Genomic DNA, 14,488 nt, shown 5'->3' on the forward strand with positions numbered 1-14,488 from the left:
GACCTTTATTCCCCTTCCCTCCTCCTCAAGAAAATCTAATAGGTCAGTTTATTTTCATTTTCTTACCGTGACCTGCCTTTATAGCCCTCCCTTCCCTCTTCCAGACAATTAAAAGGTCATTCTACATTCATTCTTTTACCATGGCCTGGGCATTATGCCCCCCCCCCCCCCCCCATCTTCCCAAAAAATTAGATCCTTTTTTTTTCATGGTTCAAAGAAATGCTAACGTGGTCAAAGGAAATGCTAAGAGAAAGATATTAAACATGAAACTTAAACTATACTTCATGTGGATGACTTTGTACTGAGGTTCACCATCCACGACACAACGGACCCAAGAGGAGGAGGAAAATATACCATGGGAAGGGGAGGCGACCACTGAACAGCCGTGTCCTGTCAAGTCACCCTCAGTTTATTTTCATTCAGGCATAAAGAAGGAAGTCAGCAGGCATGATATACTACACTTGACACGGCTGAGATTCGCTGACAGGCACAGAAGAAACATAAAAAGAGATGAAGAAAAATGATGGTTGAGGACGAATAGGTAGGAAGAAAGAGGAATTAAGTTGGATATATAGTAAAAGTTGGAGGTGAGGAAAGGAAGAAAAAGGAGAAGAAAAAGTGAAAAGGCTTGAAGAAAATGAAGAAAAATGACGATGGTGAGGACGAAGAGGAAGAGATAAGAATAAGTTGCATAGAAAGTAAAAAGTTAGAGAAAAAGAAGAGAAAGTTGAATAAAAAGAGAAGTAGAAGTGAAGAGGCCTTAAAAAAAGAAGAAAAGAATGACGGTGGTGATGACGAAAAGGAAAAAAAGTTAGAGAGTAGAAGGTGGAAATGAAGGAAAGAAATAAACGGAGAAGAAAAATGAAAGGTCCGGGAAAATTGAAGAAAGATGACGATGGTGATGATGAAAAGGAAGAAAGAAAAAACAGTTGCATAGAAAGTAATAGGTGGAGATTAAGAAAAGAAGAAAAATGAAAAGTCCGGGAAAATTGGAGAAAAATGACGATGGTGATGATGAAAAGGAAGAAAGAAGAAAACATTAGATAGAAAGTAGGTGTTAGAGAAGAAGAGAAAGAAGAGAAAAGAGAACTAAACATCCTCGGTCTATCCTTAACTCAAAATCTCAACTGGAAACTTCATATCTCATCTCTTACTAAATCAGCTTCCTCGAGGCTGGGCGTTCTGTACCGTCTCCGCCAGTTCTTCTCCCTGCACAGTTGCTGTCCATACAGGGCCTTGTCCGCCCTCGTATGGAGTATGCATCTCATGCACACAGCTCTTCTGGACAGAGTGGAGGCAAAGGCTCTTCGTCTCATCAGCTCTCCTCCTCATACTGATAGTCTTCTACCTCTTAAATTCCGCCGCAATGTTGCCTCTCTTTCTATCTTCTATCGATATTTCCACGCTGACTGCTCTTCTGAACTTGCTAACTGCATGCCTCCCCCCCACTCGACTTTCTACTCATGCTCATCCCTATACTGTCCAAACAGTTAACCAGCATCTTCACTCTTTCATCCCTCACGCTGGTAAACTCTGGAACAATCTTCCTTCATCTGTATTTCCTCCTGCCTACGACTTGAACTCTTTCAAGAGGAGGGTATCAGGACACCTCTCCTCCCGAAACTGACTTATCTTTCGGCCACCTCTTTGGATTCTTTTTAGGAGCAGCGAGTAGCGGGCTTTTTTTTTATTAATGTTTACTTTTTTGTGCCCTTGAGCTGTCTCCTTTGCTGTAAAAAAAAAAAAAAAAAAATGAAATAAATAACAGTAATTATAAATACGAAAAATGGATGAAGGAAAGGATAAAGTGTTGATCAATCGTAATAAGGAAAGCATCAAGGAATAATAGGAAAAAAATATGTAGGAGTTCAAGAAAATGCATCTTCCTTGGACTAATATATGAACAATGACCGTAATTCATCATGTTCTAGAAAAAAATAATAATAACAAAGAATTACGTGAATGTCCTTAGAAGATTAAACATGAAACAAGAAGGAAAAAAAGAAGCACATCATCGTTATATATAAGATTAAGGGAATTACTTAAGACGAAGAATTACGTAAACGCCCTCAAAAGATAAAATGTAAATATATAAAAAAAGAAAAAAACTAGTGTCATCATTACATGGCATTACATTAGGCACCCCCCCACACACACCACCCCCATTCCCCCTCACTACTCCCCCCCTCCCCCACCACCACCATATCCCCCTTCACCCACCACCTCTCCTCACACCATCCCCCTCCCCACCTCACCCTCACTACCTTCACCATCACATCCTCATCCCCATCCCCACCATCACCCCCTCACCCTCCCCACCATCCTCCCCCTCATCCCCGCTTCACCCCCTCATCCCCCCCACACACATGTTTGAACCCAGTGTGAGGGGAAGAGGGGGGTGGGGGGTGGGGGGGTAAGGAGCATCTGACTTCTGGCATGTGGCTACCGTAGAGTTTCCTGGCTAATCCCCGTTATGCTGACTCATGCTGACGCGCTGACAGGCTGAACATCGTGCGTCTGGCATCTCCGGGGCTAGAAGTGCTGCGTCACGGTTGCAAATGAAGGCACACGAGGGGGGGGGGGGGGGACACGGTTATTAATTTCAAGTATAGTAATGGTTACGTGGAAATATGATCCCTTTTTTCCTTCGTCATTCTTCATCTCATCTGTGGAACTAAGATGCTAAGATGCTGTGTCACTCTTACTTGACTTGCTTTGGGTTGTATATTACTGATTTTGAGCGTATATTGACAGCTGAAAGTCATGATTTAAATGCGGTTTCGTATCTACGTTTTGGAGAATTGGATAGTGTGATAGTTTGGTCAGAAAGGGATGCTGGGAAGGGCTTGTAACATATTAAATGGCTGCAGTGGTGGTGATGGTTGGTGGTTGACAATGGTGATGGTGGTGGTGGTTGGTGTGGTGGTTGATCATGGTGGTGGTGGTGGGGGGGGATGGTGGTGGTTGGTGGTTGATAATGGTGGTGGTTGTGGTGGTGTGGTGTGGTCCATGGTTGATAGTGGTGGTGGTGGTGGAGGGTGACATGACAGAAATTATTATCCAGTCACGGTGATGTTACGAGTATTCACGGGCAGCATCACACGTCTGGCACCACCATCACCATCACTACCATCACCACGACTCCCATTCTGTCAACTTTTTTCGTCCTTCCTCCTCGAAAATGTCATGCTTGCAGAGTCACGTTGCATGAGGAGAATGTCAGCGGTCAACTTCCTCCTCCGCCAGGTAAGGAGTGAGTGGATTAGCAGGTAAGTTGCTAATTAAAGTTGTGCTACCGACCTACAGGTGATTTTCCCTCTTCATTATTATTATTAGTAGTAGTAGTAGTAGTAGTAGTAGTAGTAGTAGTAGTAGTAGTAGTAACAATAGTAGTAGTAGTAGTAGTAGTAGTAGTAGTAGAAATAATAGTAGTATAGTAGGTAGTAGACTTATCAATTAGTAGTATTGGTAGTTTTGTATATGTATTCTCATTATAACTCGAAAAAAAATCCCCTTAAATACAATTAAGCTGTATAATATCTACAATTTAAACGTACAATTTATTAACGACAGCGAACGGATGGAACCTATTTCAGATTGGCCAGCAGTAGGGCACTCCGTCAGTCAGTCAGTCAATCGGTTAGTCAGTCAGTCGGTCAGTCAGCAGCACACGTGGAGGCCATCAGGATTATCAGCTGGCGATCACCCAAAAGCTGTTATGGATGAGCCTTTGCCGCCGCCAAACACCCACTCGATCCCTCCCCTTCCCGCCTCCATTCCTTTCTTCTCGCCGCCCCGCCCAGCCAGCCTCTCGTCCCTTCACCCTCCTGCTCCTTCCTTCCTTCCTCCCCTTCCTCCTTTCTTCTCGTGGGCATTCACCTTTTCCTCCCACACCTCCCTCTTGCACCTCCTTCCCACGCCTTCGCATCGCTTTTTTTCTTGCTTTTCTTTACCTGCTGTCCTGTCCTGTCCCAAGTTCTTACCCCGTCATCCCACGTTCCCTTTCTCCCTCATTCCATTTTTTATCCCCTGTTAACCTCTCACCTCTTTTTTTCACCCTTCCTCCTCTTCGTCCCTTTCCCGTCCTCCCCTTCCTCAATTCCCATTTGTCTTCATTTTGGTCCTTTTTCCCTCACTCTCCCTCTCTCACAATGCATTCTCTCTCTCTCTCTCTCTCTCTCTCTCTCTCTCTCTCTCTCTCTCTCTCCGCCCATCCACTTTCCCGCCCCTCAAGCACACAAAACGTTCCGTAATCGTTTATTTATTTGCATAACTTGACTGTGTTTACTTCTGCCTCCCCCTCGTCTTTGTTCTCTCTCTCTCTCTCTCTCTCTCTCTCTCTCTCTCTCTCTCTCAAGTGGTTGTTGCTAAGTAACTAGTGATCACGTGTCAGCCTTCAAGTTGGCCCCTTCCCTCCCTTCCACTCCCTTCCACCTCTACTATCCACCCCTCCTCCCCCTCTCTATCGGACTATCAGTGGACTCGGTAGAGGAAGAAAAAAGTATGGAATGAGAGGAGGAACGCTCTCTCTCTCTCTCTCTCTCTCTCTCTCTCTCTCTCTCTCTCTCTCTCTCTCTCTCTCTGTATGTAATGTAAAAAATAACCACTTTCATAGTGGAATAAATATTTTTTAATTTAATTCAATTTTACTCTCTCTCTCTCTCTCTCTCTCTCTCTCTCTCTCTCTCTCTCTCTCTCTCTCTCTCAAAAAAAAAAAAAAAACTACGAAGAAAGGCTTTCCACCCTAAACATGTTCTCTCTTGAGAAACGTCGCCTCCGAGGAAAACTGATCGAATGTCTTGAAATACTCAATGGTTTCACGAATGTAGACAAATCAACATTGTTTATGATCGATGACACTTTGCGCACGAGGAACAATGGCATAAAACTCAGATGTAGACAAGTAAATTCAGACTGCACCAAATTTTTCTTCACCAACGTTGTAGTGCGAGAATGGAATAAGCTCCCACCATCAGTGGTCCAGTACGTGTAACACGATTGACTCCTTCAAAAAAAAGCTCGACCGTCACTTCCTTCAACTTAATATCAACTAGAGTAGAAATGCAACGTTTTGGAGCCTTCTGATTAATACAAAATCACTTAGGTTTAAGGACAGACCACCTAGTCCTGGACCATGGGGTCTGTGTGGTCTGATTTTCTATGTAATCTATGTAATTCTCTCACACACACACACACACACACACACACACACACACAACGGTCACGGTGAGTCAGCTTTCGTCAGTGTTACCAGCAGGACTGTTTCGTAGTGACCTCTCCTCCTGTCCTCCCTTCCCTACACCTCCCACCCTCATACCCACCCTTACTCTCCCTTTATCCACTACCTACCTACCCACTCAGGCATGCATCCATACCGTCTTGTGCCTTTACACATTCACCGATTCGCTCATCCACCTGGTTCTGCTTTTCCCTCCACCTACCGTCATACCCATTCTTTCCCTCCCTTTAACCACTTCTTGCCTACCCACCTTTCTATATCGTCTTTCCATAGTTTATTCAGGTAATCATTCATTCACTCATCCACCTCCTTCTCCTCACCCTTAACTACCTATCCACATATCCACCCTTTCCCTCGACCCCTTTATCCACTACCCTACCCGCCTACCCATCCACCCTTTCATGCTGTCTCTCCCTTTATCCATTCAGGTATTCATTCATTAACTCATCCATTTGTTTCTCCCTTACCTTATCCACCCACCCAAATACTCACCCTTTCTTCCCTTCTCTTTCCACCTGTCCACCCTTCCATACCACTCTCCCTTTATCTTACTCATCCAGGCATTCATCCGTTTATCCATTTACTCATCCACCTGCTTCTCATCTCCCTTATCCATATACCCATCCCCACCCTTACTCCATATCCATTTCCTAACTTCCAATTCCCCCTCTCTCGTCCACCTATCTAATCACCCTTCCATATCCTCTTCCCCATCCACCCCTTTCCTTGTCAACCTATACAGCCATCATCCACTTCTTCCCCTTCCTCTCCACTCGCCCACCCGCGCCCAGATCCCTCGGGTTATTCAACGCTCAATTTGCCGCACACAAAGTCGCCAATTCAAGCATTTTAAAGTTGTAATCGCATCCATAGTCCTCGTTCTTCTTCTTCTTCTTCTTCTTCTTCTGTCCCGGTGTTTGCTTTTTGCTTTTTTGCCGCTGGTACTTCTTCGTCAACAGAAGCAAAGGAAAAGAACAAAAAAGGGGAGAGCAATTATTGAAGTAGTAACATCAAGACTAACAAACCTCGAGGTATATATATAGTGCTGTTGTCTTTGTAGTTTCATGTTTTAATTATTACTTCTGCCGTTTGGTATTGTCAAGTTCTTATATATAATTTTTTTTCTCAGCATATCAGCCTTTACTTTTTCGAGCGATATAATTTTTAATAGCCTGTTAATCCTTGTCTTTCGCGTTCATGTCCTACTATATGATAAGGGAAAAGACTCTCTCTCTCTCTCTCTCTCTCTCTCTCTCTCTCTCTCTCTCTCTCTCTCTCTCTCTCTCTCTCTCTCTCTCTCTCTCTCTCATAATTACACCATGTGGATATCTCTGTTTGGTTTGAGTCACGATAGTGAGTGGGAGCGACAAGCAACTGGCGTCAAACGGGGCCTGATTGCGCGAAATCCGAGTCATGCGTGTTGGCAGTGAAGAGCTGACGTGACAAGGAGTGTGATTGTGCTTGTGTGTGTGTGTGTGTGTGTGATGCCACGGTGCTGTGATGTGTTGTAATGATGAGTGTGGTAATTTGTGGTATGGTGGTGTGATGGTGTGACTGACTGTGGTGTTGTGATGTATTGATGCGGCTGTTCGTGGTGATGTGATGTTGTGTGATGTAGCTGTTATGATGTGGAGTGATTGTTCATTTGTGTTGTTGTGTTGTATTGTGACTTGTGGTGCTGTGTGGTGGTTGTTCCTTGATGTGGTGGTGGTGTGGTGTGACTGTCGTGGTGTTGGTGTTGTGTTGGTGGTGTTACTTGTGGTGTTGTGTGGTGACTGTTCCTTGGTGTTGTGAATTAATTTGTGATGTGGCGTGTGATGCGACTTGTGGTGTTGTGATGTCATGTGGTAATAATTGTTCATTGTGGTTGTGGTGTTGTTCTTGTGAGTGTGGTGTTGTTATTGTGAGTGTCGTGGTGGTGTTGTTATGGTGATGTGGTTGTGGTGTTGTTCTTGTGAGTGTCGTGGTGGTGTTGTTATGGTGATGTGGTTGTGGTGTTGTTCTTGTGAGTGTCGTGGTGGTGTTGTTATGGTGATGTGGTTGTGGTGTTGTTATTGTGAGTGTCGTGGTGTTGTTATGGTGATGCGGTTGTGATGTTCTTGTGAGTGTCGTGGTGGTGTTATGGTGAAGTGGTTGTGGTGTTGTTATTGTGAGTGTCGTGGTGGTGTTGTTATGGTGATGTGGTTGTGGTGTTGTTCTTGTGAGTGTCGTGGTGGTGTTATGGTGAAGTGGTTGTGGTGTTGTTATTGTGAGTGTCGTGGTGTTGTTGTTATGGTGATGCGGTTGTGATGTTGTCCTTGTGAGTGTCGTGGTGGTGTTGGTATGGTGATGTGGTTGTGGTGTTGCTATTGTGAGTGTCGTGGTGTTGTTGTTATGGTGATGCGGTTGTGATGTTGTTCTTGTGAGTGTCGTGGACTCGTGGTGGTGTTATGGTGAAGTGGTTCGTGGTGTTCCTGTGTCGTGGTGATGTGACTTTTTATTATCATGGTGCTTGTGTTTCCGCCATATTCCCCGGGTTGACTGTACGGGTTTCTGGCCACCTCATGATGACTGTATAATTAGTTTGCGGAATGAACCTGCGGATTGTGTTAGTGTTTCCTGTTAAGTGGTTACATGCAAAAAGTAAATATTATTTTCTAAAGCTTGGCACTTTTTTCTTTTTTTGGTTTCCTTGCATAACGTATTCCCTTTAACGGATAAAATTACATTTCCATATACTTCTTTATCTTTAGACTCGGCTTTCCTTGTGCGGAGAGAACGTATATGATAAATCTACTGTTCCTTGTTTAATTAATAGGCTGTATATACATGCCCAATTTTGTGATTCAGTAGGCTATAACATCTTTTTACGGCAATAGAAGACACACCAAGGGCTTTCTTTATATATATACGAAAGGAAAATAAATATCCACAGCTACTACTATACTAATGAATACGACTACTGAATGACCTCTCTTTTGACCTCTCGTCCTTTTTTTCTTGTTCTTTTCTTGTTGCTGTTTCTGTTTTTATACCCTTTTGCTGCCTCTCTTGCCTTAAAAAAAGAATACTGGGTAAACATGATCATCCAGCATTAGCCTACTCATCTTTTTACGGCATGGGGAAACATATCAAGGGCTTTATATACAAGAAAGGGAAACGAATACATACTAACTATATCCTATTTTGCGGTGGCTGGCTGTGAAAACGTGATCTCTGTAGGCTATTATAGAATGACAGTGCATGGTGGGTTCTGGGGGGAGGGTTAAGTGGCAATGCTCAAGCTAGGATGATGCTGCAGGGTTACTTGACTCGCAGGTGTTATTTAGGGTCACTCTGGAGCTGATCGAGATGAAGATGCCTATTTTTTTAGTGAGTTTCCGAGTAAAGATAAAGATAAGGTGATATGAAGCTCCTGGGGATGTGCTGAGGGGTTGAATGTAGAACTATAGAGTGACGGTGCATTCAGTCTTTTTCAGTGTCTGTCTGTCTATCTATTTATCTGTCTGTGTCTGTCCATCTGTCTGTCTTTCTCTTTCTTTACATCTTTTGTTCTTTCATTCTTTTCTTTCTATTCTTTCTCTCCTTTTTTTGCTCCTTTCTATTTCCTTTTTTTCCTTTGTATTCCTTCCCTTCTTTTTCTTTCCTTCACCTTCTTTCTCTCCTTCTATCTATCTATTTATCTATCTCTCTATCTGTGTCTGTCCATCTGTCTGTCTTTCTCTTTCTTTACATCTTTTGTTCTTTCATTCTTTTATTTCTATTCTTTCTCTCCTTTCTTTTGCTCCTTCTTTCTTTTTCCTTCTTTTCCTTTGTATTCCTTCCCTTCTTTTTCTTTCCTTCACCTTCTTTCTCTCCTTCTATCTATCTATTTATCTATCCACCCATCTATCTATCTGTCTATCTATCTATCTATCTACTTTCCTTGGGTATACTGTGGCTTATGGGTATGGTGTGATAGCCTTTGCAGCCATTAGGACAGTGGACAGGATTCGATACAGAGATAGTAGCCGTCTCTGCCTGAAGATGGATAAATAATTTCGAGTTAAAGATAAGGACAAGGTCATATAGGGACTTTTGGGCACGTCTAAGGACCTCAATGTGGCACTATTAGGGTGACGGTGCGCTGCGGATTGTGGGTATGGCGTGAGTGCCTTTGTAGCTACGATGACAGTGCGTTTGTTCGATAAAAGCTAGTGGCCCCCTCTGTCGCTAGGATGCCGCTGCAGAGAGGTTCGTAGTAGTGCAGGGGGTAGGGTAAGTGGCCCCTCTGTAGCTAGAATGACGGGGCTCCACTTGTCTCGTTATCTAGTGTCCTCTGGTAGCGGTGATGACACACACACACGCACACACACACACACGCACTGGAAAACCTTTTTGTGCCTTACTCGTGGCAGACTGTGTAGTATAGACAGACAGGGAGACGTGGCTGATGAGAAACGGTTTTATTTTTGTGACGAATGACGATTTTGCTTTAAGAATACGATACTGCTGCCAGGTATCTACATCTGCTACTACCTCGGGTAAGATTCAAGTGATTGTTGAACTGTTTATCATTTCATATTTCCATTTTTTTTTTCCACATCTTACTTTGCTCAGGGTGTTATATTATGCTCTACTAGCCCAGTATTGTGATAATAATGTGTATCTTTTCATGTCTGCTAGTTATGACTGTTACTGACTCCACTACTATTTTTCAATCAGTACATGAAAATCACTTTACATTTCCAACGTTTCCTCCACTTTGCTGTGTTCTCAATATGTGTGATGGTTATACGTTTTCCATTTTTTTTACTATTGCTGCTGGGTGTTACTGCTTCTTTTACTTTTATTTTTTTCTTTACAACAAAGGAGACAACTCAAGGGCACACAAAAAAAGGAAACAATAATAAAAAAAAAAAAGCCCGCCACTCGCTGCTCCTAAAAAAAGAATCAAAAGAGGTGGCCGAAAGAGAGGTCAATGTTGCTACTGTAACGGTTACTACTACGATTACCTGTTTGTTCAGCCTTCAGTATGAGTTGTAGCGAAGTGTTTAGGAGGCCCACCATCGAATCCGCGGGCCTGGTTCGAATCCTGCCCAGCTAAAACAGATGTTCATCCTTCCATTCGGGCAGGTTGATAAAAGGGTATACCTGGGGAAACCTGGGAAGGTAAACTGTCACACTGACCCTGTGTCTCGGGATAATGGGTTATTTACCGCCACAGTCTCAGGGCTCATGCGGTATTGAGATGAGCACCGAGGTCACGCGCAGCTTTAGCACATGTCCCCAACTTTACGTTTTCTTCCATCACTGCTACTGCTTGATGTTATTGGTTCTACTACTGCATGTCATTGCCAGCACGGTTACATAACATTAAAAATTTATTATAAGACATTTCGCCGCCCAAGAACACATATTTGACAAGGCTTTCGTAGGAGTTGTGGGCATTTCCAGTAGTAGTTTTATGACCCTGGTGTTAGTTTGACCCTTCTTCTGTACCGTGAACCTAAGGAAACACTCATTAGAACCCGACTGACCCCCTCTTTGACCTTTATAAATAGTTGATGTGAGAAGCGAAAGTGTTTTATAATACCAACCTGCTTCTTCAACCGTCAGTGTGCGGTAACAGTAAACTTTCCGTCTGTTACTGCCACCGCTGACTGTTACTGCTTCTGCTTCTGTTACTACTGTTGTGAAGCACGGATGACCACCTCCAAATATCACCTCTACGTGTTCTTTCATTTCCAAGTGAGATGACAGGCCGCTACATGGTGTCGGCCCTTAACTTTTACCGAGTCATCTCCCTTCCCCGCCCTCCCTTACTTCCTCCCTCAAACCCTCAGTCAGACTCTGAACCTCATAGCCAGTCACAAAGTCAAACCAATCAGTCACCGAGTCTCAATGAGTCAGCAAGACAGCGCAAGTCAGCTGGCAGCACGGTCGGTCTCACAAAAATTCAGTCTGACTCCATCCCCTGTGAGTGAGAGGTACGGGCCGCTCCGCCCTCCCGGATCTCTGGCTACCTGATATTTGTGCTTATTTTTACTTGTCTTTCGTTACGTGGGGGATAATCATGGCCCACGTGCGTGCCTAGACAACATGCAAGGCGGCTGGCACGTGATGGAGCTGTAGGAACCTTAAATCAGGCCAAGACAAGAGGTTTATAGGGAAACAGTCAAGCTTGTGAGCAGTTTTTGAGGTTACCTACTGACAAGGGCCGAGCTGGCAACCCTTTCCTAGGCTGTGGTGTTGATGGATTCTTGGTGAGTGTATTAGCTTTTTTCCTTGTTTTTTTTTTATTATAGGAGGAATTTGGTGTGTGTGTGTGTGTGTGTGTGTGTGTGTGTGTGTGTGTGTGTGTGTGTGTGTACATTTTTCCCCCATTACATGCATTTTTTTAACGATTGAAGATGTAAATATTTTTGTGTATATATTGGAATGTCATGCTATTTTTATTTACAATGGGATGGCTGGTGTGTGTGTGTGTGGGTGGGGGGGAGTGGGGGGGGGGGATGTTATAACAACATTCTTGGGGCCTGACGTCAATGATAGCAGCCTGCAGGGTTTTTCCAGGGTTACTTTTGTGGTTACATCATCACGAAACTCTATAATGAAGGACTGTCCTCCCTCGCACACACACACACACACACACACACAGGGAAGTTGGATGCTTGTTCTAATTTTCGAGCCAAGGTTGATCATGGTGTTTGAAGTAATAAAGAAAATGGAACGTGTACTACTTTGAGAGATTTCGCAAAGATGAAAGAAAATGTTAAAAGGAAAAAGAACAAGGAAGCCGGAATGCAAGTTAAATATGAAATGTCGAAATGAGGAGATGACGTATGAATTTTTTAACGGATATGATTTTTGCAATGTAGATGTTCGAGAATACTAACAAGAGTGGAGGAACTTGTAAAAGATGACGTCAGATTTCAATAAACACACACACACACACACACACACACACACACACACACACACACACACAGGCGCCACGTTACCAAATCCCAGGCTTGATAACATGACAAAAACTTCCTGTTATATGTTCCTGTGAATCACATAACCGCAGACCTTTGCCCCTCGCTCTTATCTTTCCGAGAATGCAACGACGTTCTTCCTGCTAGACGGGTATATACGTGACAGATAGAACCTCCAGTGTAACTATGACTATAATAAGGCTCATTCTCAGGCATAACGGGGCTTACACACTCGCACTTGATAAGGCTTTCGTGGAGGTGGTTGTGGGTATTTCCATGGGTAGTTTTATGAGCGTGGTGGGAGTTTGACAAGGCTTCTGCACCATGGATGTTAGAAAAACTCTCATGAGAACCAACTTATCTCCTTTGTGACCTTTGGGAATACTTGTAAGAGCCGAAAGCACCTTGAGAATACGGGATAAGTATGTACAGAAAAAGAAAGATGAAATTTAGTGTAAAAAATTATAATATACTACACCGTAATCATTACCCCTACACTACTGCTCCTTCCTTTGTCTCACGATGTTATCTACCTTGCTAAAATGTCTCAGATTAGGGTAATACCATTAGGGATTAAGGAAAGAGTTGAGAGTGACACAGCACATGATTATCTTGAATTCCTCTGCTCTATCGGCCAACGGATCTTTTTAATCCCCCACGATGACACATTAGATACGTATATACCCTCATCGAAGTGGTGTTGGATCCCTTGTTCATCAGTTTTATTGTGGAGGTTCAAAGTAGGGGATTAGGGAGGTAACGTTAGGCCATATCCAACGTGTTAACGAAGAGGGAGGTAGAGGATGGGAGGGGAACAGGGAGGAGGGGAGGATAAGAAGGGTGAGGAAGTGGTAATACATTATTTTAATCCGTTCCTCCACCCCTACCTCTAATCCTTACTCACCATGTCAGGTCAAACGTCAAGGGAGAAGCGAAGAGGGAGGTAGAGGAGGGGGAAAGAGGATCAGGGGGGGAGGAAGTGGATAAGGGTGATGGAGAATGGTTAGACCCACTCGGCTCATCCCTGTACCTCCACCCTTACCTCAAATCCTTACTCAGCATGTCAGATTAAACGTGAAGGGGGAAAAGCGAAGAGGCAGGTAGAGGAGGAGGAGAGGAACAGGGAGGAGTGGAGGTGGAGGATAAGAAGGGTGTGGGAGAAATGATTTTAATCCGCTATACCCACTCGGCTCATCCCTGTACCTTACTCAAATGTGAAAGGAAAAGCGAAGAGCCAGGTTGATGAAGGGATTGAGAGGAACAGGGAGGAGTGGAGGTGGAGGATAAGAAGGGTGTGGGAGAAATGGTTTTGTTCGGCTGATCCCTGTACCTCCACCCTGACCTCTTAACCCTACTCAAGAAATCTGTTCGTACTGTTAGTTCCTTTGATGGGGGTTAGGGAGAAAAGGGAGGGATAGGAAGGGGGGAGGAGAAATTGGTTTAGTCCGTTTCCCGTTTAGTTGATTCTTAACCTTACTCAAGAAATGTTCGTTTGGTGGTATTGTGTTCCTTTGATGGGAGAGTAGGTGGGGGGAGTAGGAAGAAAGAGTGGGGGAGGGTCCGTTATTTCTGGCAGACGGTTGGGCATGGGTTTGGGGCGTCCACTGGTCTCCATCCTCACTCTACCCATGCCATGACCCTCACCTTCACCCTTCCTCGAGAAAATTATACCCCTTTATTTTTTATTTTTTGGTATGCTATAAGAGGAGGTAGACGAAATGCTATTGTGTTTGAGAGAGAGAGAGAGAGAGAGAGTACAATATGCTGGGTTCATACTTGTGTGAATCCCTCTAATTATGAATGTTTTTAAAAAGATGTGGTTAAGGGAATAGACCTAGTGTTATGGTTTGTCTTTGAAGTATGATGTGTAATGTATCGGTTATTATTATTATTATTATTATTATTATTATTATTAATGTGGTTGTTATTGTCATTTATGTGGCAAGAAGTGGGGTGTATCCTGATAGCCTAAATTGACGTTGCCTCCTGCCGTTGTTTCCTGCTTCGAGGGCGACACACACACACACACACACACACACACACACAACACCCTCCCTCACACACACAACCCCCCCCCAAACACAATCCCCCCACACAAACACAAAAATACACACATATAACAACCAACACACACACACACACACACACACACACACACACACACACACAGACACACCAGGAAATACTTGGCCGTTAAAGTCACCCCCCCCCCCCATTCCACTCCACCCCGTAAAAAAAAAAAAATCACCATGAAAAACGTTTTCTCTCAAGCATGTGGTGTGTGTGTTGCCAAGTGCTAAGATGATAAGAG

The 14,488-nt window shown here is 43.8% G+C and overlaps 1 protein-coding gene across 2 annotated transcripts in view; it reads left to right on the forward strand.

Annotated features, from left to right (window-relative positions):
- Positions 1-9,580: 9,580 nt before the first annotated feature.
- Positions 9,581-14,488, forward strand: part of LOC127007794 (kelch-like ECH-associated protein 1) — a 41,681-nt gene continuing 36,773 nt past the window's right edge. The window contains exon 1 of one of the 2 annotated variants that reach the window (XM_050879106.1): positions 9,581-9,741. The gene's annotated coding sequence lies outside the window, so the exon portion shown is untranslated. Of the gene's footprint in view, positions 9,742-11,146; positions 11,464-14,488 lie in introns of those variants that run through there. The other variant, XM_050879103.1, reaches the window with a different exon arrangement.

The sequence above is a fragment of the Eriocheir sinensis genome, chromosome 36, assembly GCF_024679095.1.
Source record: "Eriocheir sinensis breed Jianghai 21 chromosome 36, ASM2467909v1, whole genome shotgun sequence".
Taxonomy (NCBI): Eukaryota; Metazoa; Arthropoda; class Malacostraca; order Decapoda; family Varunidae; genus Eriocheir; species Eriocheir sinensis.